Below are 23,829 nucleotides of genomic sequence, written 5' to 3' on the forward strand. Positions count from 1 at the left end.
AATTAAAGCAAATTCAGCCTTAAAAGGGATGAAAGGAAAGCAGTGTAAAGGTGAAAAAAAAAGGTTTAAAAGTCCCACCCACTTGCTGGCAAGGGACTATAACCCCGTGCTGGTAGGGGCTGTTACGTTGTTGTGTAGGATTGTTTGTCGCTGTGTGGTGTTTAACATTTCTCAGAGTGCAGTGATGGAAACTGTACAACATGGCCGGGTACCAGGTGAGCCTGGCAGTCAGTCTGTCTGTCAGCTTTGTGTGGAGTCTGAAGGAACGACTGCCCAGGTGTGCTGAGCTCATTTTATCTCCTGCACATGCTTTTGGTGTAAGATAAACTTGGTCCTGTGTCACCATCCCTGGCCAGGAATTCTGCTGAGTACCATCAGCATCCTTCTTCTCCTTTCCACCATTCAGTTTCCGACTTCAAACACCGTTTTTGGCCAGCTGGCTCTGCTCTGGAAGGTGATCTTCATATGGCTAAAATGTTCCCTTCCCTTCCTGATTATCCATGGTCCGTTTTCTCACAGTTACAGAAAAGCCATTGGCTTTTCTCAGGGTCACTGTGGCACAGCTCATCCGTGAGTTCTTTGTGACAGTGAAATCTTTCCAGCCACAAAGGGAATTAAGTTCAGCAGGGAAGACTTTCAGAGGGTTGGATTTGTCTCAGGACCTCCACCCAACTTTTTCGTTTTCACCTTCAAATCCATAGGTATAATTGATGCAGGTTTTTAGGGCTTCTCTTCTCATTTATGGGGCTGTCTTGAAGGAAGGCAGAGAAGTCACCTGGGGTTGCATCAAGTGCTGTTCATGTGTTTGTAAGAGGCGATTTGGGTCCGTGGGTTGCTGGATGGACCATGTGTGATTCCAGTCAGGCTGTCAGGAATGTGAAGGTGTCAGGGCACGTGTAATTATGTGTGGAGCAAGAAGCCCCAGGGTGCTGCTGTGGTACCTCCACCGCGTCCCCAGTGCTCGAACGGACCAGTGCTCCCATCCCTCCTCGTCCCGAGCAGGTGGACTGGGCAGCAGCCCCAGCTCTCCCACTCCCTGACCTCCCAGCAGCGCTGCTGCAACAGGACGTGGTGATTTACAAGGCCAAGGGCCAGCAGGAAATTCCGACCTCCGCCCCCCGGAGCACGGAGGAAGCCGGAGGAGCTCCGTGACTCAAGAGCCGCGCCTGAGTCACCGCGGCCGCGGTTCCTGCGCTGCTGCTCCGCTCCTGACCCTGCCGAGCCCTGCTCACCGTGCCCTGAGCCCAGCTGGAATTCGCTCGCACTGGGGTTACTGGAGGAGGAAATGCGTGGTGAAAAAGGCCTGATTTGGTTAATGCTATTCTTTAATAAACAACTTATGGCAGGTGCCTGGCAGCTTATGATAATTAACGGGGTATTTATTGGGATCAGAAAATACACGGAGCTGAACAAGTCTCTCATCTGTCCTTGGCTCGCTGCAGTGGGATGGGGTCATTGGCTGTCTGGCTGCAGATAATAAATCAAAGGGCTGGAGAAACTGCAGGAGAGAGGGCATGAACTGCCCGAACATTCAGCTCATTGTGGCAGCGAACGCGAAGCTTTCCCAGCCACATTTTCACTTATCTCCAACCCAGTTACTCCCTGCAGGCGGCTGAGTCGTCTGCGTAAGTAGAGGTCACTTTACCTTGCCCAAACAATGACTTTGCTATAGTGGGTGCCAGCTCTGGAGCAGCCACGGAGTGAGCTTTAAAGGCTGGTCAGGAGCAGGGCTGCCAGGGCGAGCGGACCAGTCAGCCTGGCGTGCTTGGGGCAGGGTTTAGGATGCTTAGGGAGCTGCTGCTGTGGTGGGATCAGCTGATGCCGGGCTTGGAGTAGGGATGGAATATGCAAAGGGAGCAGAGTGGCTGAGGAGGAAGCGGCCAGGAGCTGGGGGAGTGGAGAAGGGATGACTTTCCTCTGATGTCAAAAATCCCATCATTCAGTGCTCGCCGAGAAAAAGGCGAGAGGAGAAGAATGTGGAGAGAGAGAGAGAGAGGAAAGGGAGGAGAAATGAAGGGAAAGGACACGCTCGTTTTTCTCCTGAATCTTGTAGGCTAAGCTTGTCCACCCTAGCAGGATGGAGAAATAAGCCTGATCCTGAGTGCCAAGTCCTGCAGAGCCTTGCAAGCCTCAGGGATTGTTCCCAACCCCATCCCGATCTGGACTTGGTTAGTACTGCCTTGATATGAATAATCAGGGAGATAAAAATTGTCAAGAAACTTACAGCAGTTTCCACAGGGCTCTCTTTGCCTTAGCTTTTGTTTCTGGCAGTTTGAATTTCCTGATCACTGTCTGTGTGTTCGTGCCTGATCCTCACAGGATTTCTGCAGGGCTGGGAGAGAGCACCAGGGCTGGATGGAAGTGAAGAAGCAGCAGAGCTGGAGCTGCCCTGGAGCTCTGTCCAGGTTCCTAATTCTTCCTTCCGAGGGGCTGAATTCAAAAAGGTGCCAGGTTTTGTCCTTCATGCATTTCGCTGTGTGCCGTTGCCTGTAATTAGTTTCTCAACTGAAAAAGCTTTCTCAACTGGAAAAAGGAAAAAAAGGGAAAGGAAAGGGGGGGAGAAAAAAGCAAAACCAACCCCCCACATTTTTGGCAATGGGTTGTTTTTCTAAGCAATTAATTAAGCGCTGATTTTAAAAGAACTTGAATGAATCCTTCCACTCTGTGTCAAGCATGGATTTTGTATTAATCACTTCACTACTCGCTGGCTGAATAAGGACTGAAAAAAGATGCAGAGAGTAAAAATTTCCCCAGGAAATGAATCAGACGAGGAACCTATGCCTCATCTCGCCTCCTCCAAATGAAGAAAGAGAGGATTTTGTCAATGATGGGTCAGTTTACAAACGTGTCCTTTGCAGGGTGAGTCAGAGCGAGTGATCCATTTCACAGCGATGCAGCCGCAGATGCAGCTGAAACCCAGCCCTGAACGCCAGCTAAAGATAAACAGAAACGAATCCTCGTGCCCGTAACAGTCATGAGCATGAAAATGCAACCTGTCAGATCTGCTGGTGTTTGAAACCAGTGTCAAAATTCCCTCTGGCTTCCATGGGAGCAGGGTAATCCCTTGGGACGTGGTCTGGTGATTTCCATTCACTGATAAGGAAGAAATGGGGATTTTTATAAGATAGAGCTGCTGTGGGCACCTCCAGCAGTGGTGCTTATGGGATAGGGGACAACATTTCAGTGGGATCCAGTGTCCAGTCAAATGTGGATGTTCCCAGATGGGCATCACCCCTTTGTGATAAAAATTAGGAGCAGGTGGGAAGCGCTGCTGTCTCTGGAGTTGGCTGCAATGCGTTGCAAGTTTGGAGTTTTCCAAAATGCTGGACAAATATTTATGTTTTCTTCCCCCAAGCACCAGCCTTTGTTAGCGTTAGAGCTGTTAAGGGACGTGCAAAAACTGTTGTCGTGAAAGCACCATCAAGATTTGCTGGTGGTGTTTTGGTTGTGGGCGAGATAATGAGATTTAGCTGAGAATCTGAGCTGAAATATGAAAATTTTAATGGTTTTCCCCGGTGCCACTTTCCCCAGTGTTTCCTGAGACGAAACCTTGTTAAGTGTGTTAGTCCTTGTGGCTTTGGGGTTCTTTAGTGGGTTTTCTGTAGCTTTCCAGGCTATAAAAGTGTTTAGGCAAGAGGATGAAATATTTGGTGGGTCAGTGGTGAGATCACAATTTATTGCTGATTGAGATCCATCCATTGGTGTCCTGAAGTGGGATAAGAGGAATGGCGGAGATGCTGCAGGTCTTTCTTCAGGATGATGGTCATCCTTGGAAAGATCTGTGTATTAAACCAGTTCCCAGATTAAATGTGTGTTTATCAGAGCAGTTTTTCAGCCTCTTGGCTCAAAGACCATCCCAGTTTGCAAATATCAGCAAAGTGGCAACACTGGGGCAAAAAAAAAAAAACCTTGGGAAGAGGATGGAGAATGGCAGACTTGGAGTCAAATTTAAATTTTCCAAGTCCCTGGCCAACACTTTAACCGCGAGTCCTCTTCTCTTTAGGGTTAAACGTTTCCTCTTACAAAAAGAGCCAGAGGCTCTTGATTATCCATGCAAAACAGGCCAGAGCTTTGATTTGTAAGGTTTTGTCTGCCACACTTTTAAACGAATGAAGCTTAATTTAGATCCCACAAGAAAATCAAACTCGACGGTGGAGACACAGCCCCACTTTCCCTCTCTTATCCCGAGGCACCATTCCCCACCCTTCCCCTTCCCTCCTCCCAAAAAAAGCCTCGTGCTTTGAAGGGAGCACATTTGGGGGATCGGTGCGGGGAACAATTAAAGCAATGATCTGTGTGCTTCAAGGAGAAAAGCGAGTGCGGTAGCTGTGCTTTGACAGGTCTTTGGAGGATTTCAAGGAAGTTACACCCACTTCATTCATGATAATCGGCTGTTTAACGCCGAGCAGCTCAGTGTTATGAATGAAAAGGGAGCGTGTTTTGGCTTGCAGAACAACTCGCAAATCTAATGCTTCACTCGTCAAATAACCAGCCACGTTCCCCCCCCCCCCCCAAAAAAAAAAGGGGGGAAAAAAGGAAAAAAAAAAAAATCTGACTTCATTCTTGAAATTAATGGATGTGGGATTTAGTGGGGGGAAAAAAATCCCACAACACCTAAAGCTGCATCTTCTTTTTCTATAGGGATCCAAAAACCTTTTACCTCCCTTTGCCGTATTTGTAACTCTTTGTGGCTGGACGAGTTGGGGGAAAAAATGTAACTTCTGATGGACTTTGATGCAGCTAAAGCCAGGTCCTGGTGGCTTTTTGTGCATTTGATCAGAACGTGCTGAACCGTTGGATTTCACATCATTTTGGGGGCAAAAAGAAAACAGAAGGGAAGAGAGTATTAGGGGTCTGTGGAAGGAATAAGTTTTGATTTGGATGGATTGCAGAGGCTCTGTGGGCTCTGTGCTGTGCACTCATTGATTAGGAATACATGGATTTTTTTGGCTATTGAAGCTGGATTTGTGGAGTGTCATTATTTCCTGGAGCTGCCCTGTGCCAGGTGCCTTCATCCCTTCTGGGTTATACACTCCAGAGAGTTTTGGATGACTCCTGGGAGGTTGTTGGAGGCCAGTGCTGGTTAGGATATGTTAAATTAAAGGCAAAAATAGTTTGAGGGAATCTTTCTACCTTCTCTTATTCCCAATTCTTTGGGAATAAAACGGCTTTTTGGAGGAGCAACGTGCTCATCCATCCCACTGCTTCCTCCAGCAGGCAGGGAAGGGACCTGCCCGTGCCTGGGCAGGAAGGAATGCAGCTCCTTTGATCCCATGAACACCCACAGGTGGTTGCAAAACGTTTGTCATGGAGCTGAGCTGAATGTTTATTAATTGGAGTTTAGGAAGAAACGTGTGTAATCATTTCCCCTGCTGCTTTTCATCTGGATTCGGGGTAAAAGTGCCAGCTGGGATGGTTTTAATTCGAGCAGTATTTGACAAAGCATTCATTGGTGCATACATCGAGGGCTGTGCTGTGTTTGTGGAACTGACCTCTCCCTGAAAGGGGGAGTTTTGCTCAAAGGAAGCCAAAAAAAAAAATCAGTTGGAGAAAACACAATTCCATCTGATGATCTTCCATCTTTGTCCAGCAGCTGGGAGCCTCCGATGGAAGGTGGGAAAACAAATTTTCCTCATCCTCTTAACACTAAAATAATTCCCAGAACAGTGTTTGGCTCAGGGCAGGATCTCACTGGAGCCCTTTCCACTTAAAAGTGGGGGGAAAAAAGGGATGTTTGGGCAAAAAGAGCTGGAGGCAAAGGTGGGATGGGAGGGAGCATGGGGAATGTTAGAGAAGCTTCACTTCTTCATCTCCTACACAATAAATTAACGCCCTTCTTTCTTCTTTTCCTCCACAGAACTGTGTTGGGGGAAACCAAGAACTGAGCAGATCCTTTTTCATTTCCACTCATTTTCAGGGTGAGTGAATCCTCTTGTCTCCACTGCTGCTGTCGTGTCCTGTGCAGCTCCAAAGTGTGACTTAAGGTTCAGAGGAAAATCTCTCTTTTCCTAATCTTTGCTCTGATAACACAGAGCTTAATTTAGCAGCAGTGAGGCAGAACATTTGGATTTTGTCATCCATTTCCAAAACTATTGTTGGCTCCTTATTCCTTTGTTTCCACACACCACCACCCCCAACTCGTTTCAGATTTACATTTTCTTGGAGGTGCCAAAAGATAAGTTAATGCCAACTTGATGATTAATTAGCTAATACTTTCCTCTGCCCTGAGATGGAAAGCCTTTATCTGAGTCACCTATTAATTATTATTTTATTTATTGCTGCATGGGTACATTTGAAGGGATTCAAGTTCCTCCCTCCTGAGAAATTTGGGCAGGAATTTATAGGAACAGGATGAAAGAAAGCCAAAGGAACCTTCAACTTGTTATCAGGAAATGCGTCTTTATGTTGAGATCAGGGTACTTTTTTTTATCCATGTTTTGCAAGCCCTGAGCAATATCAGTGTCTCGTTGTCAAAATCACTGGAAATATGGAGTTTGAGGCTTTCCAGCATCCTCAGAGATGCAAAAATCAATAAAAAGCTTGATTTTCCAGAGGCTGAGGGAGTGGCTCAGCTGCTCCTGAGGTATCTCAGCCTGCTTGCCTGAGCTTGGAAAAGTTGTGGGGAAAACACACCTGGGGCACTTCCTGTGGAAGTTTCCAGGAGCTCGGTACTGGTGCACATCCCTTCTTTTGGGAGCTGGGAAGAGGCTGCAGACATCTCCTCCCAAGTCAGAGTCTTTCCAGTGGGATATCTGGAATTCAAGATGGAGTTCAGGCCAAGGGAGTCGTTACTCAAAGTGCCATAAATGCATTAACACAGGAGCAGGGATGTAAGTTTAATTTAATAATGATAAAAAAGGGGGAAATTCAGGTTGGACAATGATGATAAATTTATTGCTGGTGAGTTGGGTTACCTCATTCTCCTGAAGTCATGATTAGGGATGAGGTAAGCACGTATTTCATGGCACTTGTGAGAACCCTGCCTGTGGGCAGGAATTCATGCTGTAATGGGAGAGGTGCTGCACATCCCAGGGAAAATTCCCAGCAGGAAGAAACAGGAGGACACCACGCAGCAGGGAGTGCTGGAGAACTGCAGGAGCTCTGTGCACAAAGGTGAACCACCCAGGCAATCCCTTCGCAAAGGGCTTCAGCTTTGGGGGTTTGAAACAGCTCTGTGAGCACTGAGATCCAGCTCTGTCCCTCCTTCCCCGCTCCTGGTGTCCTAAAAGAGGTGACCCAGGTCTAACTGATGTCCCCAAGTGCCACTGCAGGGTAAATATTCGATGTGGAGCGCAGTGAATGACACCTGGGGGTGGAGATACCATGATAACACAGCCTGTGAACTGTGTGTGCTCATGGAATTATCACCCCAGCTTTGTCCTGCCGAAATCCAGCTCCAAATGCCTTTTTTGCTTTGATTAAGCCCTGGGCAGGGATGTGTTGGCACCGCTGAACTCAGGGCCTAAATTAGATGTGCACTGAGTTATCAGAAGTCCTAAAACAACCCTTGATTTCAGTGGGGTTCATCTGTTTCTGGGGCAGAATTATCTGTGAATAATGGACTGTTTTTAGGGGGGAAGGAGGAAGGGGGATCACTGGGAGAATTGGGAAGTTGAGAGAGAAAAATCTGCACCAAAAGGGAATCTTTTCCCCTCACACCATTGTTTTTTTTTCTTCAGGCTTAACATGAAGTGTTTGCCTTGAGCCTTCCCAAAGCAAACTAGGACAGTGATGGTTCAAGGGGGAATGGCTTCAAACTGAGAGTGGGTTTAGATTGGATATTAGGAAGAAATTCTTCCCTGTGAGGGTGGTGAATGGATGGAATAGGTTTCCCAGAGCAGCTGTGGCTGTCCCTGGATCCCTGGAAGTGTCCAAGGCCAGGTTGGATGGGGCTTGGAGCACCCTGGGATGGTGGAAGGTGTCCCTGCCCATGGCATGGAACTAGAGGAGCTTTAAGCTCCCTTCCAAGCCCAACCATTCTGGGATTCTGTGGAAATTCAGAGCTTTAAGGGCTGGGTTTGGCAGGGTGAAGGAGGAGAGGGAGGCAGCAGCAGCAGCTCCTTTCCCTCGCGTGTCTCAGCATTCCGTGTGGTCACCTCAGATGTGGGACAGGCTGCTCTGGTTACCTCCCTTCCTCCAGGAAATCTGAACCCCATCCAGCCTGCAGGAATGTGTGCTGAATTCCAGCCTGCATTAATGCTGCTCTGCTTTGCATGAATAACCAAGTATTGACAGAGGCAGGGTCCTGTGGCGGGTATTCCCCTTCCTGCCTCCTCCAGTGGCTCTAGGAAGGCTTGGGCTGGTGAATTGTTTAATTTCAGTCCCTATTTTTAATGAGATTACAGCTTTGAGGGCTGGTTGTGCATTTTAATTGCTGATGCTTTAATGCAGGAGCAGAGAGCAGAGCCCGGGTTTCCCCTTTGCCAGGCGAGCACCAAGGGCAGCACATCAGTGAGTAATTCTCAGTGCACTAAATCCATTTCTTCCACTGAAAACGTGGAAATTCCATCTTTCTCTCCCCACAACTTTAGCAGGAATTGTGGTGAGTCAGGACACGAGGGAGCAGCTGGCAGCTGGGTGTTTAAGGCGCTGAGAGCCTGGATGGGCAGCGCATCCTTCTCCATTTCCTTGGTCTTTTCCCACTGCTTTGCTGCAGAAATGGATCTTCTTCCAGGACTTTCCATGGGATTTGCCACGGTCACTGCATTTTATGCACAGGCCTGGGTGGGCCATGGATGGCAGCACACTGACTTGAGCCTGACACTTTGGGAATTAACTGTCTCAGGCACCTCAGATCCCCAAATTTCTGTGCGAGGAATCTGAGCCATTTTGTGGAGCGAGCCCGAGATCACTGGGGCAGATTTCTCACTCTGTGAGTTTTACCTGCAAGAGTTGCAGCCCCTGTGAGGGTTTTATGGACCTTGCGAGCTGCAGAAATGGTGAGGGCAGTGCACTGAGAGCAAATCTCTCTCTCACACATCCAAAGGGAATTCCCAGTCGAGGCAAAAGAGCGTTTGTGGAGCAGTTTCCTAATTTAGAGCAGTTGCTGGATGTTTCAATGTTGTGTCAGTGGACCAATGTCCAGCTCTAAATTTGGAGGGCATTAAGCTTTGTCCCTGGGCTCTGTGTCCTGATGACTTGGCATGGGAGGAGCAGTGCTTCTCCTGGATTATGGAGCAGCTGGGAAAAGCAGGGAGATTAGAGCCAGTGGAGGTAACAAAAAGCAAATGTCATGTGAGGCTGAGGCTGGGGGGAAGCCACAGGGATGCTCGGGGTGGGCTGTGTCCTGCACAGAGCCCTCAGCTCATGGATGGTCAGGAAGCTGCGAAGAGAAGGGAAATCAGAGCGAGGAATGAAGTGAAAACAGAGAGGAAAGAGGAGCAAAGTGTCCCAAAAGTTTGGAATCAGCTGGTGGAGGAAGAGGATGTCCCACAGAGAGATGGAGTTCAGTCAACGTGTTCCTCCCAGAGAGGTTTTAGCTTTTCACAGGGCTCTTTGTCCAGGAGAGACAGGTGGAAATAGCAGCTCTGGATCCTGCCTCTCCCAGCTTCCCTAGGGATTTCTCTCTCTTTCTCCAGCTCCGTGCTCTTCCCAAGGCCCCTCTCCTTTTCCCTCAGCCTGTGCTCTTCCCTGGAGATCCAAGCTCTTTCTCCAGGCACTGCTGTGTGCCTGAGGCTCAGCTGAGCAGGCTGCAGTGGTCGTGAGCATCCCTATTAATCCATTTCCAACGTCAGAGGGAGCAGAGCTCCACGGAGGCGCACACTTAGCACTGCCCTTGGAGCCTCCGAGCGCGGCTGTGGCTGCAGGAGCTGGACAGGACTCACCATTATTAGCATTTTAATGGCATCAGAGAGGAGGTTTGGAGGCTGCAGTGGCTCGGGAAGCTCGGGATTGCTGGCAGGTTTGCAGCAGGAGCGAGGTGAGGCTCCTGATGTTTATTATGTGGCCCATCAGGCCGTGCCCTGATCCTGCTCACTCATCCATGCTGGGAACAGCTTATCCATGGTGCTCAGGGAACACCATGCCAAAATCCTCTTGTAGCCCATCAGCAGGGCTGTCAGAGCACCTCACAAGGCTAGAAAAGGAACAAAACTGTATCAGTTCTGTGGCTCCTTTTCCTTTCCAAGAAGCAGGGGGTGCTCACCGTGATTAAATTGTCGGGGCCTTGTAGGAGGTTGAGGACTGAATAAAGGGGCTTTGTCGGAGGGGATGAGCTGCCAGGAGAGATTCCCCAGGGAAGTTCTCCCTCTGAGATGTCACATACCTGTGCTCTGGGTCACAGGTGCAGCACTACCCAATAAACCAGGACCTCCACGTTTTCAGCAAGTCATACATGGTTTGGTTTTGGGGTATTTTTGTCCCATTCCTTCCGTGTGCTTGAGGCAGAGGAAACAGGATGCAAGTGCCACATGTGGTTTATGATTTTTGGTGAAATATTCTGTCCTGGCTGTAGCTCTGAACTATCCTCATGCAGTGGATGCTGCTTTAAACTTTGTGCTTTGCTTGTTTTAGAGAATCCCAGAATTTGGGTGGGAAGGGATCTTAAAGCTCATCCAGTTCCACCCTGATGCCTTCCACTATCCCAGGCTGCTCCAAGCCCCTCCCAACCTGGCCTTGGACCCTTCCAGGGGTGGGGAGTTGTGCTCTGGGGAGTTTCTCCGTGAGTTTTCCAGTGTCCTTACGGATCTGGAGAGGATAAGGAGTCTGGAGAGGATAAGGAGTCAGGTATGGATGTGGGACAACACCTTCATGGATAACATCTCCTATCCATCTGTCTTTGAAATGTAACACAGATGTTCCAGCCTCCTCCCGAAGCCCAGAACTAAAGGCAGGAGGGACTCTGTGTTTCCTTGAGCCTCTCGTTGTGTTCCTGGCACTGCTCCTCTCCTTTCCATCCCTATTTTCTGTTCCCTCCCCAATCCATTTGCTGCCGCCCTTTCCTCCCTCACTCAGCATCCTCCCAACACAATGGATTCCTTTCTGCGGTGAATCCCCTGCTCGATGCAAACATTTGCTGGCTCCTCTCTTTGGGATGCCTTTCAATGGGAAGGAGAGGGGAAAGGGTTCCTTGTTCCCAGTGCAAACCGGCCCTGGCAGCCTGGGTTATTTTGTCGGACGTGTGGCTTTAAGTGACGCCTTTGCCATCTGTTCCGTCTGCTAATTATGAATGCAAAACAAACGGAGCCCACAATTGCTTCATTTAGAATAAGAGAGATGGCAGTGACCAAAATAGTTTTATTTTGGTGTCAGATGCTCTTTTTATCCCTCCTGTCTCTTCCTAATCTAAAGCAGGTCTGGAGCACTTCTCCCTCTCCCGGTTTGCAGCAGTGGATGTTGCTCTGACAGACGGGACCAACTTCTACGTGTTCAGCCTTTAGGGCCTTTAAGGGACAATCCCACACGAGCAAGAGGAGGGAAAAGCTGCATTTCTTGGACTGGGAGGGCTGACTGCAGCTTCTGTGTTTTTAATTCAGCTCTGCTGGTCTTAGATCTGCAAAGAGAGATATCAGGGTACCTCCCCAAAGTTTGCCAGCAGCGGGTGAAGCACTTCCTGAGCCTGTTCCACCCCTGTTTCCTCTCACCAGAGATGAGTTTTGTAGCCAGCCTGGAATGGGGTGGTGGGAAGGAACGCTGCACTCTCCTGTGGCTGTGTCCAGCAGCCCAGGAGCTGCATTTTTTTGGCTTTTGATTGTGAGCGAATCATCTCAAAGGCTGGTGATCCGTCTCCTTTGGTGACTGGGCTGTAAGGAGCCCTCTCCATTTATTCGTTGGATGCTGCCAGCTCCTTAACATTCCCAAAATTGCTGCTGACTTCCTCCAAGCCATGGCAAATCATGGAAGTATCCCTGGCAGCACAGCCACGGATTGAGGTGATCTGGATTGACAAGATGGACACTCTTTAACTCCTCCTTCTTTCCCTGTCCAGCCATCACTCTTGCTGTGATAATCAACATACTTAATTTTATTTTTTGGCTGGGTCTGTTGGAGGGCTGGCAGTGGTTTTATACCTGCTAAAAAACAATGTTCTGGACAGTAGAAGACCTCCCTCTTTCCTCCCCACAAATAGCCAAGAAAACTTGTCAGTTTGTGCTTAAACATTATTTTGAAATTCTACTCATTACTATCCAGTTTTCCTGAAGTTCCCGTTATTCCATTTTTTTTATTCCCATTTGGAAAGGAGTAGCAGGGGATGCTCTCCCAGTGAGAAATTATTTCTGGAAAGTTCTCCCTCCCCATTCTCAGCTCCCAGCAAACTGCCCTAGCCCAGCTGAGGCAGAAATACGTGGAGGCCCTGTCATGAAATGCCCAAATCCGATATTAAACCCAGCATGGGCTGAGATCCAACAGATCCCAAACTGGGCTGGGTTCTTCCAACCCTGGGAAGCCAGGTCAGGATCCTGCCCCAGCCTGGAGGCCACCTGTGCTATAAAAATGATGGAAAATGCTTCAGGAGGTTCCAGCACGAGGGTTAAAGGTTCTGTTGGTGTCCCAGGCCTGAAGGATGATGTTGTGGTTTAAGCATTTGGACTGGAACCAAGAGATGTGAGATAAATCCCAGGCTTTGCTGTGCACTTCCTCTGTCAGCTCCTGGAAATCTCTGCTGCTCCCCTTGCTCCCATCCTCTGCCTGTGACCATTTCAGTAGTGAATTTAACGGGTAATCCAGGTCATTTTCTGAAATCCTTGACTTTAGGGTTAAAATAGGGCTCCATCCCCATGTGCCTACAGGGGGGAAACAATTTAAAGGTGGAAATTAAGGACAGAAAGCTGAGAAAGTTTGAAGAACGTGAATGAATGTCCTTTTCTCAGCCTGGTGACAGTGATGAACAGCCTGGATCACTGACCGAGGGCTGGCAACACCAGGCAATGAAGGGAGGGTGCATTTTTCCCTGGCTTTGGTAAGATTCCCAAAGAATGAGTGTCCAGGAGCAATGCTGAAAGGATCAATGCAAAAAAGAATCAGTTTGGTACCACCAGAGCTGTATTTTAGTAAGTCCTGATCATTGAAATCCACATAATTGAAGAAGTTCTTTGTAAATGTCACAATCTGATGGGTGAAGGTTTGTCCCCCTGGTACCTGTCATGTCAGGAGGGAAGGGAAGAAGGAAGGACAGTTTCTGGACACTTGTTTCAGGTGTGTCCCCATCTATTTTCTGCTAAATTAATTTGTGCTTGAAGGTTTGTGAGTCTAGAACAGTTTACAGGATCAGCTGCCCTGTTTCGGTGGTAAAATTTGCCTTTGGTCTCTTTGTCACAGCTTTAATTTCAAGCTGGGAAAAGCTAGATTGTCTTTTCCCTGTGGGATTTCTAGAACAGGGCAATTAGAGGTCAAAATTTCTTGCTAGAAAGCCTTGACAGGTGTGAAAAATTTCAGCCAAACCATTCCTAACGCGTGATTCTCTTCACCACTTGATGCACTTACCCTGCTCTGGGACAGCGAGTCAGCTTTTATTCCAAATATCAGCAGCCTTAGGTCGAATTTGAGCTGTTGCTTGTCAGGAATGGAAATTCTGCATGTCCTGGTGGTGGTTTCATGGCATATCTGAGTGTTTGCAGTTTCAGGCATCACTCCTGCTCTGCCTCAGGTTGAATCCAGAGCCGCAGAATTTGGGTCTCCTGCTTCTTTGCCCATATTGCGGTACCTGTAACAAAAAAGGGGTGCTTTGCCTGCTGTAGGAAGAAAAAAGTCTCATTTTCTTGGCTGTCACTGGGGTGATGAGGCAATAAAAACTCCCATCAGTAGCAGCAAGGTGGATCCGTGAGGGAAACTGCAGAAGGAAAGAGGCTCCCTAAATTAAACAACCTGAGCTGCATTTATGTTATAGGAGCCCTTGAGTGGGGTTTTCTCCTCCTTTTTCAGGGATTTGTCTACTCTGTGGATGTTTCTTTGCCCAGATAACTTGGGATTGCTTTTCCTTTCATTGGGATGCACCAGCTTGTTCCGAGTGGCAGGTATTATCCCAAAAATATTTGCTCAAGGGGAAGCAACTCTCAGCCCCCTGCGAGGATTTTCTCTCTCCTTTAAATTACCCCGTTCAAGTGCACAGATAACGACACTTGTAATGATGATAAAGTGGGAGTGTGGCTGCACAGAGTAACGGCTGAAAATAATGATACACCTCTAACTAGGTCTTATAAAAGGAAATCTGAAATAGCTACAGGGAAACAGATGCTTTGGGGGACTTGTGGTTAAAAATAGTGGCTTCCAGTTGGCAACCAAAACAAAAATGTAGCCCCACTCAGTCAACCTCAGCACCAGAAATTGCTCTGAAAACCTCAGGGCCCAGAAGTGGGAAGGTGTGAAAAGCACCTGGTGCTTCACCTGCAGTGGGGTTCAGCATCTTTTTGCCTCTTCTGCTTTTCATCACAGAACCATGGAATGGTTTGGGTGGGAAGGGACCTTAAAGCTCATCTGGTTCCACCCGGACGCCTTCCACCATCCCAGGCTGCTCCAAGCCCCAGTGTCCAGCCTGGCCTTGGACACTCCCAGGGATCCAGGGGCAGCCACAGCTGCTCTGGGCACCCTGTGCCAGGGCCTCAGTCCCACGTTTTTGGGTTTGGGAGAGAAACACCAGCCTGTGCAAAGGAACCGAGCAGGCTAAGGATAGGGGAATGTTTAACTCAGAGAAACACTCAAAAATCATGTTTTTGTGATGATTTCTGCTTTTTCCTTAACTGTTAGGGCAAAAGCCAAATCTCAAATGAACAGTTTTAACTTGTTGGTTTGGTGTTTTTCTTTTAGGTGGCTCCTCCCAAGCAAAGACAAGCACTCAGGTGAGTCAAATGTTCCCATTTCCAGTAGATCTATGGAAGAAAAATGAGGAATAATGAGTGGACTAGACTCCTCTGAGGCTGAGCACAAGGAATTCCTTCTCCTGTGCTTTTGTCCTGGGTGGAAAGCAAAGATGATGCTCCTTAGGGAACTTTGGGTTCCCATTCTGGAATGCGCTGCCTTCGGTACAACCCCTCACTCAGAGAACCCTGGAAAGAGCTGGGTTGGAAGGGACTTTAAAGCCCACCTCATTCCAGCCCCTTGCCGTGGGAAGACTTTCCCTTAGACCAGGTGGCTCAGTGGGAGCTGAAAGTGGGATAATGCTCCAAGGCACGGCCCATGAAATTGGCTTTTCCCATGTGTGCTGCTGTTGGATTTGTAGATTCCTGGGTTGAGGATGGAGGATGAAAATCCTCATCTCACGCAATGCAGGGCACAAAAGGAGCAGGAAAAGCAGGTGTTGAATGATCCCACCGAGCTGCCCATCAGTGGGAGAGGATTTGAGATGGAGAGAGAGGGATGGAGGGCTTAAAGAAAGAGATGGAATCCCTGCACCCAAATCAAGGAACAGGGGAAAAAAAAAACCCACCAAGTTTAATTCTGTCCCAGCCAAGGTCAGCAGGCACCACACACAAATAGCTCAGGCTTTGATTTGATCTGCCCCTTCCCAAAAGTGGAAGGTGAAAATATTACATCCAAGTGTCTGCTTTGGGAACAGGCGCTGAGGGGGGAAGGAGGGAAGGTTGTTTAATATGTATATATGACCCCAGTGCGCCGGGAGAACGAGCCCGAGCGTCTGGTGGCAGCGAGTGGGTCGGACATTGTTAGATCTGGCAGGGATTCAGACATCTGCCAGGGAGCGGGGATTGTGTCAGGAGAAGTGGGAGAGGGAGAGAGAGCGAGAGGGGAGCGGGAGAGACGCAGCGAGAGCCTCGCCGCGTTCTGTATCTGCCCGGATAACACTTCCTCTTTAAAATTCCCTTACTAAGCTCAGCTCCTATATTTTATATTCAGCAGCGAGGTCCCCGCCCCCCCAGCCCTCCCCACCCACCGCCACCCTGGCTGCCTTTAACTTGTTAAGTTTGAAAGATGATCCATACACACGCTCTGCTCTGCCAGGCAGCCCGTTTAAGGCCAAGATTAATGCAGTGCATTGGTGCAATCGTGCCGCAGTGGTGCGTGATCGGAATACGAGATGGAATATGGGGGGAAAGGCCAGAAATGTGCCTGGATTCCCAGTTTACACAAGTCTCCTTAGCAACTTGTCTGATTATTTTATTTTTTTTTGCCTTTTTTTTTTCATACATGTGCATGCAGCGGCGTTGTCCCAAATCTCCAGCGAATAAAACATTCCCTGAGTTTTTAAAACCGCTTCAGTTGATGATCTTGTTGTTGTTTTGCCTTTTCCTTTTGTTAAATTAGTGGCTTAATTTTTTTTTACTCCCCCTCCCTCTGGAGAGAAGCTCCCCCTGTACCCTCTGAAAGGATGGCAGAGGGGCTGGGGGTGGGGGCACTGGGATAGTTTTCATTGTGACTTCCCGAGAGTTGGTTCCTTTCCAGTTGTTCACATCTCAGCATGTGGAATTATTGTGCTTTCTCCCGATTTGCCACAGAATTGGCAGTAGCCTGACATTGTTACTCATTGGAATTGCATTTGGAGCCGGGCTGGTTTTTTTTAAATTTTTTTTTTTCTCTCTTTTTTAAACTTATTTATTTATTTTAATCACCCGCGTCTTTTTTTATTTCATAACAATCCCTCTGATTTTGCAAACAATATCTTTAACAGTCTGTAAAATGGAGGAGAGGAGGAAAAAAAAAAAAACCCGCCTGGGTGAGAGGATTGTGGCAAGCCAGTCCCTGAATCCCACATTCCCCTCCCCGTGCAATTTGTTTTTAGTTGCCTCCTGAAGAACCCCCTCCCTCCCCATAGGAGGGAGTGGCCTTTTAGGGATCAAGGTACGTTGGATTATTTTTTTTTCCCCCAGTTTGTGTGATACTTTATTAATAGCATGGGGCAAGAGAGAGGCTGAAGGGTGGGGAGAGCAGGGGAGGAGGGTGGAGAGAAGGAAAGAGTTCTCCTCCAAGTCCTGTACCTTGAAATAACTCAAGGGGGAAAAGAGTTGCAGCCTCACTTGAGTTGTTTCAAAATCTTCCTGGGCGCTTTTACTTTTTCTTTTGCTTCTATTTTTTTTTTTTTTCCTAAGGGGAGGGTGTAGAAAAAGAAAAAAAAAAGAAAGAAACTGAGCCAAAAAAATTTTGAAGGCTTGATCTTGGCTTCTATACAAACAGATGTTGCCTGTCATTCCGTTGTTAAGCAGGCAGCAGATTGGAGCAAGCAGCAGCAGTTTAGGGGGAACTGCAGCAGAACTGGAAAGTGGGAGGCATAGAGATATGTAAATATATTTTTCTTTTTATTTTTTCCTTTTTTTTTTGGTGTTTTTGGGGGTTTTTTTGCTCTACACATAAATATTTTTCCCCTGGAATTACCTCTAATTACAACATGTCTATCTTCAAATTTTGAAAAAAAATTTGTTCCCTTTTGAAATGGGCAAAACAACCCCAAAACCAAATGGAAAAACTGTAGGGACTTTCACCCAAATTTTTACCAGAGCAGTTATTTTTTTGGGCTGGTTTTGAGAGCTTTTTTTGGTTGTTCTTTTTCACACGTGTAGGGAAGAGGGGGTTCTGTTGGAAATGCTTAAGGCATTCTCGGTAAGTGAACATTTGCCGTGAATCAGGTCAGGCATTTCGGGGTTTTCCTTGCTGCTAGCCCTGCTTCTGGTGGCTTTACCCCAGAGTTCTGCAGTTGTGGAGCTCGAAGGCCTCTCTGACTCCTCTCCAAGTTTTAGGAACGCTGCAGGAGGCAGACCCTCGTTGTTTGTCCAGCAGAAGTTCTCCCGAAGCACCAGCCCGGGGCCCTTTTGTGCTCTGCCTGTGCTGCCTGTGGGTTTCATTCCCCCGTCCTTTTTATGCCCTCGGATTTTTTCTTCCCCACTCCTTTTTTCACTTCTCCCCTCTGATTTAATCGCTGCCTTGTCGGGAGCAGAGAGGAACCAGAAACGCGGCAAGCTTTGAGCCGAAAGAGTTAAAAGTTTCTTGGCACCAGAGCAGCAGTTTAGCAACAGATCAATTCATTTAAATGAAAGAAATCACAGCCCGAGCCATCTGATTTTGAAATTTCACATCTTATGCTTCCACTTCAGAACAGAGCTTCTGTTTTTCTTCCCCCTTTATTAATTCACGCTGCTTTTGTTCGAGGCTGGTGGGTTTGCACAGAAACTTTGTCTGGAGTCAGGCTCGGTTTTCCCTTCAAATCTGAAATCGGGGGGTGGCTTCATCTTCTGCTTCTGCTGTGGAGGCAGCTCTGCACGCCAACAGCTGGTGGCAGGGCTGTTTGCGCCCTCGGTTACGGTGTGTTGGGAACGGCTCCCATTTTCGGGATAAACAGGCACCTCTGCACTGGGAAAAGGAGTGGTGTCCAGCGGGGTTTTGTGTGTGGAGGTCTGGCTGCAGGGGTAACCCAAGGAACCGTGTCCGAGCGGGGATTTTCCCTGCCCAGATCTGAAGTTTGTGTCCCTCCAACATCTGCAGCACCAAGTGGTTGCTCAGAGCGACTCCCTGACGGAGGAGTTCCATTATCCTACACTTTCCAGTGTACACAGAGCATAACCCCCATCATGCTTTTAATATTCCAGCCTGAGAAGGATCACAAACAACTTTTTGTTGCTGTTTGTTCATTTAAATGCGCTCGAGCCTTGGCACCAGTCCCGGGAGTTTTGTTGCTACGTCAAGGAAAATGAAATAAAGCAACTCCTTGGCGGCGAAGTTGGGGATTTAAAACATAATAATAATAATTAAAAAAAAAAAATCTAAATAAATTTAAAGAAAACCTGTAAAAATAAAAACAAGAAAAAAAAGAAAAAATCTTAAAAATTTAAAAAATGGATCTATTGACAAATCATAAAAAATGTTTAGAAATGAAATTCGGTGGCTTACGCTAGAGGAATGTGTTTGGAGGAGGACCCCGCAGGGAGCTGGGACGGGAGGTTTCACCGTGGAGCCTCTTCCCGGTGGCATCGCGTCCAAGAAAGGCCGGGATGTTTGGGCTTGGGTGAATCCTACCGTGGGCAGGCGGAAAAAGGGTGGGGTGGGGTGGGAGGATGTGTGCAGGGGGGGAATCCTTTTGCCAGCAGGCTGCTCCCGAACCTCATCATCCCTGCACCCCCTGGATGAAATCCTCAGTGGGGAGGAGCAGCCTTAAGTGGGTTAAAAATCGAGGTGGTGTTGCTGAGAGGAGGGAGAAGTGTCAACCTCCACCTCTGCCGTGGTTGCTGGTGGGTCTGGCTGGTTTTAGGTTTTATCCTTGCCTGGTCTCCCAGCGGATCCTGAGCGTGCCGTGGGGAAATGCCGGGATGGCGAGCGCCGGCCCGTCCCCCCCGATATTGGGAATATTTCTGTGGGTGTCGTTGTGGTTACATCACAGCGCGCTCCTTCCTCATCTCCATTCTTGTGCAAAATTCAAATAATTCCCCCCTCCCCGATAGCAGCTGTGCATGGGGGTTTTTTTAAGTCGCTCTTTAACATTGCGAAAGGAACAATAAAATGAAAGGCAAAACCGGCATCTTAAAACTTGGCAAGTGAAAGCAGCTTGGACTGGCAGCCAAGAATCCTGCTGTGGTGCAAAAAGAATAGCATCCACGGAGCCACCACAATCCGGGGTTTCTCCTCTTTTAACAATCGCGTCGGCACAGAGAAATAATTATTCCTTGTATCAGTGTTAAAAGAGTCAACAAGCTTAAAAAAGCTTGCTTGGTGAACCTTCTCCAAAGCAGGTAACGATGCTCCTCTTTGATTCTGCTTTCTCCAGCTGGAATTTTGGGATAAGGATCTAGAGATGAGGACTAATCACTTTAAGGAGTTGCTGCGTGTTACTAACTGCCAGGGAAGGCGTTTGCCGGGACGGCCTCCCCGTTTCTTTATTTTCCTGAATGGCTTTGGTGGGAATAGGACTGGCAGACTTCTGGAGTGGTTGTGTTACAAGGAATGTTTTATTTCCACGGGTTTAATTCCTCGTGCGGGGGGAGGGCGCGAGCGGGTTGATCCAAGGTGGGACATGGAAAATAATCATCCAAAAAAAAAGAAAAATTAGGATCTTGGTGGGGCGGGGGGGCAATTTCTCTCGTAGGAGCTTGGCTGTTCCTTTTGCTTCTAAAGCTGTAGCCTCTGGGTGTAGGAAAACAGCATCCATTCCTTGAAAATATGCCATGAAAATATCCGTAAATATTTTGTCTTCCAGAATACGTTCCCAAGGAGTTGGGCCTAGCAATATGGCAGCGCACGTTCCTTAGGAAATCCTGCAGAATGCTGCTGCTGCTGAGGTAATTTGGATTCTCAGTCAGTATCTCCCTTTTCCTTCTAATTCCTTAAAATTATTTCAAGCCCAGAAATCCTTAAAGAGTTCCTCTTTAAACCTAGGATACAGTGCATGTGTGTGTGTGTGTGTATATATTTTTATAGGCCTAGTTTCACTGGGGTTAAAACTGGGGGGGAAAGAATGGGAATTATTTCACAGTTGTGTTTCTTATTTCCCTGATTTTATGGGCAGAAGGACGAAATGGCAGCAAGCAGCTTTTTGCTCAGGCACACAATGCATTCCGTAGTGATCGATTTTCCTGGACAGGGCATTTCTGCTTTGTGGTTTGCAAGAAAACCACCCACAGACCAAACCCCAATGCTGGGTCTTTGGAGATTTTATTTCTACATATTTCCCTCTAGATTCCCTTGGCTGTAAATCTCTAAAATCCCCGCTTTATATTGGGTTATTACTGACAAAAATACGTTGTATTTTTGGTTGTACCACGTACCAAAGCCTTGTTGATCCTGTGTGCACTGATATTATAAAATTAATAATTAAGCAAAGTATGCTCAGTATAAGGGTATCACAAACCTAAATATAACTACCTTAATGTACAGGTTGAAACTTTTTATTTGTAATCTTAGCATTGGAGGCAGATACAGGGTGATGCTGATTGATTTGTTTGCCTCTGATGGATTTTCTGCCACTGTGTGTATGTTCATCAGGTTTTCACAAGGTACAATAGCTGTGTGATTAATCAATGGGGGGAAACATTTCCAACCCCAGATCTTGGCTAATCCGTGACTCTCTTTCCATCCCCCTGAATTTATTGGATACAAGTGAAATTCCTGTTTAAAAAGCAGCGCTCATTAAAAAAATAATAATTAAAAATCTCTGTCTTTCAACAAACAAAACTGTTGGTTTGCTGCTGCATTTACCACTTTGCTGTCTTAAAGATTGTCCACGAGTTTGTTTTGCCAAAGGAGCAGGTTGGTTCCTGGATGTCTGTAATTTACAGCACACAGGTGCCATGGAATGACATCCCTGCTCCCTGTTCCCCCAGGGCTCTCAGGAATGCAGAGGGGGACAATCACATTTACAGTGGGGGTTTATTTGCAGCTTTTCCAGGGATAGCTCTTGCTGCTTTCCCCCTTTTTCTCCCGTTTTTCCTCCCAAGTGAAGCTCTGGCGATGGATCCCAACTCTCCCTCTTCCCTTTTGTGCTGGAAAAGCCAATCAGGTAGCAAGGGAGGTGCAGCAGGGATCAGCCCTCCTTTAGGCAGGGAGAAAAGGGTGGGTTTTGCCAACAAATCCCAGCTTTCCTCGAGCATGTGCCGGGCTCCTCAAAGCTCTGGCTCAGGTCTGGCTCTGGGTGTTCCCTCTGGGCAGAGCTGGGGACACGTGTCCTGTGCAAAGGCCACCCAAATGTTACAGCTCAGTTTCCCTCATGGATTTGAACTATCCCAGGGAGAGGAGATTAGCCCAGGAATTAATGGGAAAGAAAGAAAAAAAAAAGTTTTGGAGCTAGGTAAAGTGAGGAGAAGTGTAACCTCCCCATGGATATTTCAGTGAGATCATCTCATACGAAAAAAATCAAATATTTCTCTGCCAGAGACATTCAAATTAGCTCACTTCATCGACATAACTGAATGTAAAGAGTATTAGAGTTAGAATGGATATGCTGAATATAAAGCAAATATTCTGCCTTATACGGTTTTACCTAACAGAGACAAAGGGAAAAATTCCCTGCCGTGGGAAGGAATCCTGGTGCACACAGCAATGACTGACCCCAAATACTGAACCTATTAGGCCCTGTTAGACAACCTGGATCTTAACCTCAGGTTCCCTGCAATAAATGAGCTTTGTCGTGGAGGGCTGGGGTTATTTTTGGCCGGGTAACATTTGTTGTGTTCCATTTGCAGCTCTGTTCCCAAGGAGGGCACAATCCATGCGTTCCCTGCCCCACTCCAGCCTTGACCACTGCAGGGACAGAGCTTTCTCCACCCCAAATTCCAACAGGAAAGCCATCCCGGTTTTTCAAAGATGCTACAGCATGAATTTTGGCTGCTGGAAACTTTGGGAAAAGCTGGACTCTTTTAAGGTGAGTGTCAGCGTAGGAATCGAAACTTGGAGGATGGATTTAGATAACCTTTGGGCAGATGGTGAAAGTTTAACATCTATTGCTGGGTGCAACAGGAGTTTCTTGCCACCCAGCGATTCCAAATGAAGGAAAATTGTATTTTATAATTGCATATTTACCAGGCTGGAAAGGTTGAAGTGATTTATTTTAAGAACCTGCACCAAAAAAAAAAAAAAAAAAAAAAAAAGAGGGAGAATTTTCTAACAGCATCCAAATAGCAAAATCCTTTTCCAAGTGGTGCCTGTTTGATTTTACAGAGGATAATATTAACTTGCACCAACACAGTTTGTCTCCTGAAGGAGGAGAAGTGAAAAGTTGGTGACACTTTGAGCAAGAGTTGATCTCAGTGATTCTCTGCACCAGCTCCGTGTGGAGCTCACAGCCAGGCTCCTTTCCAGCCTGATTCCCCACCAATAAAATGGGAAATATTCCTTACGCAGGGAAGAAAACTTGGAAACCTCAGGGGAAGGAGGGGACGTCTCTTGCTTGCAGTGGCAAAACTTTGCTTTTCAAGCTTTATTAGAAAAATCCTTAAGAACATTTATCTTTGTCTGTGTGGAAGAAATGCAGGGAGTTGGGGTTAGGGGCAATTTGCAGCTCGTTTAGCAGAGTGAAAGGGTTTTTGTTTTTCGCCTTTAAAAATAGAGTTAAAGTAGAACCCCAGCCCAGTAATGACTTCTCTGAAAGTTAAAACAACTCTCACACAGTTGTTTCTTCTGCCTGCCTCATCCAGGCTGCCAGAATGGAAACAGGACAGCTTTTTGCAGGGTGGGGGGTGGCTGTGTATTGTAATTCTGTTTACATCCCAAAATTTTGCTGTTGGATTATTTCCTACCCTGTTTTAGTGATATACCTCCAATGCTGCTTGTTAATTAAATTCCTGTTAACCTCAGTACTGTGTAATCACCAGAAATTCTGTCCAGCAAAGTGCTTGTGAGGAAGAAACCCAGATCAGCTTTGCTTTGGTCGGTTTAAAATTTTATTTTATTTTATTTTATTTTATTTTGCTGATTTTCTTGCAAAGGCTCACGTGGGAGTGCAGGAAGCTGTGGCTTTATGTCATAACAAAGTCAATAATCAACTCTGCCCCCCACCCTCCACGGAGGGGCTTGAAGGTGCTGAGAGAATGAAGGCTCCTCGCTATAACTCGGAAATTCCATCTGCACAAACACTTCTCCTCTTTCCATCCCCCCCAAAAAGTGTCCCCCAGGCCTTGCAGTGTGAGCAGAGATCCCTGCCTGGTGCCACGAACCCGTAGATCCGAACTTGTGCTCGTATTCCACACAAGCTTGTATCTATAGGTCTGTGTCTGGCTGGCAAGTGCACACCGGGCTGCTGCTGCAGCTCACCTTGAAATATTCTTCGCTCTTTCTGCCTTTCCTCCTTTTTTTCCCTCTCCTCCCTCCTTGATATTCTTAAATTTTTTTTTTTTTTTTTTTTTTTTTTTAATTTAGAGGAATATAAAAGTGGAGCTGCAAATCTCGCCCTGCAATTATCAGCTCAGCTTTCAGCTCTGGGCAGTGCTCACCTCTCCCCATGAAAAGGGTGGTTTGCTTGGCTGT

The 23,829-nt window shown here is 47.2% G+C and overlaps 1 long non-coding RNA gene across 1 annotated transcript; it reads right to left on the reverse strand.

Annotated features, from left to right (window-relative positions):
• Positions 1–16,971: 16,971 nt before the first annotated feature.
• LOC116455628 lies at positions 16,972–18,875 on the reverse strand. Its single transcript, XR_004244436.1, has 2 exons — positions 18,769–18,875; positions 16,972–18,662 (listed from the first exon to the last, which is right to left on the reverse strand). It is a non-coding gene; the product is annotated as an uncharacterized LOC116455628 (long non-coding RNA).
• Between the last annotated feature and the right edge of the window lie 4,954 nt (positions 18,876–23,829).

The sequence above is a fragment of the Corvus moneduloides genome, chromosome 25 (assembly GCF_009650955.1).
Source record: "Corvus moneduloides isolate bCorMon1 chromosome 25, bCorMon1.pri, whole genome shotgun sequence".
NCBI classification, from domain to species: Eukaryota; Metazoa; Chordata; class Aves; order Passeriformes; family Corvidae; genus Corvus; species Corvus moneduloides.